This window comes from Triticum aestivum, chromosome 7D (genome assembly GCF_018294505.1).
Source record: "Triticum aestivum cultivar Chinese Spring chromosome 7D, IWGSC CS RefSeq v2.1, whole genome shotgun sequence".
In the NCBI taxonomy this organism is placed as follows: domain Eukaryota; kingdom Viridiplantae; phylum Streptophyta; class Magnoliopsida; order Poales; family Poaceae; genus Triticum; species Triticum aestivum.
In genome coordinates, this window is record NC_057814.1 from 635,991,311 (window position 1) to 635,996,986 (window position 5,676).

Sequence of the window (5,676 nt, forward strand, 5' to 3'; positions counted from 1 at the left end):
GAGAGTATGCTTTTCACCATGGATCTTGGTGATCCTGAAATCGAGCAAGACAATATGGACATTTGGATCCTTGTTGATACGCCTCCAGTTCTACCGCTATTCTCAAACATGGTTATTAGCTAATTTATATTGTTTATTTCAAAATAGTTGACAGCTTATTTCCATTGACAACTTATTTTGATTGTTCAAACAATGTGCGGAACATGGTAGACAAAACCCACTACACGGATGGCTCCAAATTAACTTATCAGGAGAAAAATCATCTGGTCAGATTTTGTACTGATATTGAGAATTACAATATCTACAATCAAACTCCTCAACATTATGGTCAATACGTGCCACTAGTACACATGTTGAACTACGGTAACTACCATGGAGATACCCTGGTAAGATATTTTACTATTACGACATCCGTGCATCTTTTGCATACTTCTAAAACTAGTACATCATTGCTAACTATGAAGTTATTACTATGTTTTTCAACAGAGAATCCCAGAGGATTGTGTGCCTCATTTGATGTATCAGAATGGCAGCCTTCGTGTTTTGAACATATATCCAGGTCATCCTACGAATCTCAACTGTCCATACCGGATTTCTCAAAGAAGTGGAGACATGCTAATCAATAAATGAAAAAAAATGTATGGACAGTCGTAAGGAGGTTCTTGGAAGGAAAAGGAAGCGTAGCGCAAGAATTGAAGACATGATGATCTCCATTCTCCATAATGGAGAGTCAGGGTCTATATTGTTTTATGTTATTTTACCTTAAATAGGGTATTTAGGTCCTACCTAATACTGATGATTATGTGCTAAGAACAAAGTAGGGTTGGTTCGATGACTATCAGGATGATGATCGTATGACTTGTTATTAATAACGAGTAGAAGTTATATGATGATGATTAGTAGGACTTGTTATTATGATGATGCATGATGCGAGCATGAAGAGTTATTATATATCTGTGGGTGAAATGAACATGGATTGGATTGAACTGAAGGCAACATGCATATGGTGCATGTCGAAAGTAGTACAATCCAAACTTGATCAAGTTAGGATTAGTATTACTTTCGACATGCACCACATGCTGCCTCACTTCAATCTAAGTCATGTTTAAGCATAGCAGTAGCAGTAGCACGGAGATAAGAGAGGACACATCTTTCTATTAGCTACCTATACCAACCTAAATTAATCCCCAAAACCCCTAAACCACCTCCTTTAAAAAAAAACCAGCCGCTAAAATGCTGACGCGTGGAAGCTTATTGGTCCCGGTTGGTGCTACCAACCGGGACCAAAGGCCCTCCTGCCTAGGTTCGCCGGAGCGGCCACATGGAGGCCCATCAGTCCCGGTTTGTATAAGAACCGGGACTAAAGGCCTAGGGCATTAGTAACGACCCTTTAGTCCCGGTTCCCTAACCGGGACAGATGGGGCTTATGAACCGGGACAAATGGGTCTTTTTCTACTAGTGTTTAGATCGACGGTTGCTAAGCCAATTGTGGAGACGCCAAGTTCGACCTCGGCACAAAGTACGGCGCGCACGCCGAAGAGATAGCGCCGCTCCTCCGCGCCGCGCAGCGCGCGTGCCTGTGCGTCGCCGGCGTGTCCTTCCAAATCGGCAGCCACGGGACCCACACCGATGTGTACCGCGGGACCATGGAGGACACGTGCGCTGCGCTCAACGCTGCCGCCGCGCTCGGCATCCCGCCCATGCACGTGCTCGACATCGGCGGCGGCTTAAGCGCGGGAGACGCGGCGTTCGACGAGGCAGAGCTCTTTTATTTTTTCCTTTGCTGAATGCCGCCCGATACTGAGCTCTTGCTGCTGGTGGGCTGGGACTGGGAACAAACAAACCACAGCATTCCTAAAAAAGAAAAATCCACAGCAGTTCGCTCGCTTGTTTAGTACCATACCGTTTAGCTAGGAACGTGGTTTGCGGCTTAAGCAGCCAGGTGCTGACCACCTTATCGCCGAGGACGCATAGTTGATCTCTGCTGAGGCAAAAGCAGTCACTACGTGCTTCCAGCTGGGCCTGTCCTATCGGCCTGTAACCCTAGGTCACCCTTTAGTCTTTTTTTTCCATTAGTTCCTTCGGCCGGCACATATAGCCACGTCGCTAGCGCAACCCACCAAGCCTACCACCGCTCATCCCTCTCGATACTTAGGCCTTGTACAATGCAAGATGCTTAAAGAAATAAATTAGGATTTGCTTAAGCACCGGTGCTTATCTGTAAAGGGTAGACGCTTAACTAAGCGTCTCTTCTGTATAAATAGGCATCGGTGCTTCAGAAAAACTCGATTTATTTTTCTAAGCATTTCCCATTGTACAAGGCCTTATAGGCGTAAATTCCCTGCAAACCACTCGTTCCCCTCCATCTTATCTAATCCCTCCCGCCATAACCTACTTCCTACTGCCATTCCCTTCCGCCATTGATGAGCTCAGCCTTCCCGTCTCTAATCAAGCACGAGTCAGCCGTTCCCATGCCTCCTCAAGTGCGAGATCCCATCCACATCACCCGTCTCCCTTCCCTCGTGTTTTGTTTCCCAGCTGCTTCGTCATGGGGCGCCGTGAGGCGGACCAGAGAACCACGCACGGGGGTCGGGCGGCAGTGCTCGTCAGCCGCACCCAGCGATGCTTCAGAGGCGGAGCCGAAGCTTCAACAGGGAAGGCTCCGTGCTGCAACCATCGAACAAAGATGACGGATCCAACGACTCCAGAAGATACAATTAATCGTGGCTTGAAAAGCTGCAATGGTTGTCGGATTTTGTTGGGACCCGACATGCGCGCACCTACGCCGCCGCCGAAAGCTGCATCTGTTGCCGGTGATGCTGGAACATGCGTTGCGCAGAGCTGCGACAGGTACTGATGGAATCGATGTCTTTTTTTTGTGTAATCGGCATCTTTTGGATTTTGCTGCAACTAACACAATTTTTTGCTACACGTGCTGCGATCGAAGGATTGTGCGGTGATCGGCCCAAATTTTTGCCGGTCGACCGGCGTCTCGCACGCGCCTAAGTTTTTCATTAGTCCGGACTACTATAGTCAGTCTAGTGACTACTATAGTCATTTCTTTCTTTCTAGTGAAGTAATGATGTTTAGTATAGCAGCCTTTCCCAGCAAGTCTCTTGGATCGCCTGTAACGTGAATGCTTACCAGCACACGTTATAAACGAAAGAAAAAATCGGCGCCCCATAGAAAAGGAAAAACACATCCCCTCATGGTACAGCTCGGCTATGGTTGTGTCTCCTCCTGGCACACTTTGGCATGTCCAATCCAGGTGTGCCCGTGGGGAGTTTTTTTTTCGTACAATCATCGGGCGTGTTCAATTTAAAATAAAGTTACAGTAGATAATGTTGTTTAGTTGTTGTGTTTAAAGTTTTTTTAACTAATGGAAAAGCATTTATGTGATCGTGAATGTTATGTGTAGACATGTGTGTGTATCGCGTGTCACACACACTTACGTCATTGGGCATGATACACATATATGTGGCTCAGTAAAAGAATCGCTAAAAATTAAATTAGATTCAAAATAAATGTTTTTATTATAAATTATGAGACGTGCATTGCACATGCACACTTATACTAGTCTCCATTTAATTATAAAAGAGCAAATTTGATGGCATACATTTAATCTCATGCATTTAATTGCCTCCGACCAATGACCCAGATCATGCCAATGTTGAGCACAACTCAACACGATTCAATTCCCACAGACCATCCCGCTCCTCCTGTAATAACTCCCCATGTTACTAGGGAAATAGGAAAGACAAAAATTAGCGCCCATTTTACTCCTTGGAAAAGCGGCCATTGAAAAAGAAAAAAGGTCAGGCGCACTCTTCCATAATAACACCCCACGTTACAAAGAAAATAAAATTACAACATTTATCTCCTTCCAATCAAACACACATCACAAAGAAAAGAAACGAAAATTCAATGCCACTTAGAATCCCCTCATGGTACAGCTTGGCTATGGTTGCGTCTCCTCCTGGCACACTTCGGCATGTCCGATCTGGGTGCGCGCGTGAAGATTTTTTCGTACGGTCATTTGGCATGTCGGGTTTAAAATAAAGTTACAGTAGATAATGTTCTTAGTTGTCGTTTTTGTAAGTATTTTTTTAACTAATTGATGAAATGCATTTATGTGATCGTGAATGTTATGTGAAGACATGTGTGTATCGTGCGTCACATGCACTTGCGTCATTGGTCATGAGACACATTTAAGTGGCATAGTGAAAAAACTTGAAAATTAAATTAGATTCAAAATAGGTGTTTTAATTATAGATTACGGGACGTGCGTTTTCCATGTGCACGCTTATACTAGTGAAAGTAAAGAAAGACAAATGCAGTGTATAGATGAGATAATAGAAATAAAACAAAAATCCAATTAACTAAACTGTTCATTTTTGCCCACCGTTGACAGTGAACTGTTCATATACGAATTTTGTCGACCATGCTGGACAGTAACCGGTGCAAACAAATGACCGCGTGCACCAATTCCTCTACTACTGAGCTGGATCAGTCTCAACCCTCAAGTAGGTGTCACTGGAATTAGCTGGAACGATTCAACACTGCTACATGGTGCATCTTACTCTCACTTGCAGCAAGTTACTTATTACTCCTATATTTTTAGTGCATCACTTCATCATCAGCAGGACTAACTCAATTAACTTCAGCAATATCTGAGTCAGAGTCACATATTTCGACCATGCCTACAAATTCTTACACTGTGACAACCTTCCTTGGAAGGACTGGATTCTACACCACTCCCCTGTTCACATTGGCCATGGTACTAATAGCTCTTTCCTGGCTAAAACTATTTTCAAACAACTTCAGAGCCTTAGAGAAATCTCCCACTGCACCATTGGTAATGGTCTATCCACTTTCTTTTGGTTAGATCGGTGGCTCCTGCCAGAACCGCTGGCGGTAGTCTTCCCTGCTATCTTCTCCCACCACACAAAACAAAATGCATTGGTAGCCACCATATTACAGGAAGGGATCGAGCTTGCTCTTCGTAATCGACTAACCTCTGTTGCTGCCGCAGAACTTGCTTCTCTTAACTCTTTGTTGCAGGATGTCACAACCTCCCAAGATCCGGACACGAGGAGGCTGCTGAATGGGAACAGCTTCACCACGCGAGGGGCTTATGCGGCCCTAAATGTGCACCTCTCCGACCCGTCGCTTGTGCTAGTTTGGGACTCAAAGGTGCCAAAGAGGGTTATGATCTTTGGCTGGCTCTTTGTCCTAGACCGCCTCAACACCCGGAAAAACCTTCGCAAGAAACATCTTCTCTCTTACGATTCTTGTCCTAGATGCAGCAGCTCAGTCGAAGATAGGGAGCACCTATTCTTCACCTGCCCGGCGGCTCGCCGAATCTGGCGGCGCACTGGCATTCGCCCTAGCTTCAGTCCAATCACCGAGATCTTTACCACACACTTGCCAGATGCCTTACCCACTTCGGTTCGTCCCTTTATGCTCCTCCTCATCCTCTGGAAAATCTGGGATGCGAGGAACAAAATGGTTTTCCAGGATGTAGAGATTGATGCGAGAGGTTCTGTTTTAGCTATTCTAGATGATCTTATTCTATGGTCTCACCGTCTCAAGACGGAAGCATTAAAGGATCACGCCGGTCTGTGGCATGATTTCCTCTCCTCGCGTAATACGTGACCTTTGTAAACTTTCACTCGT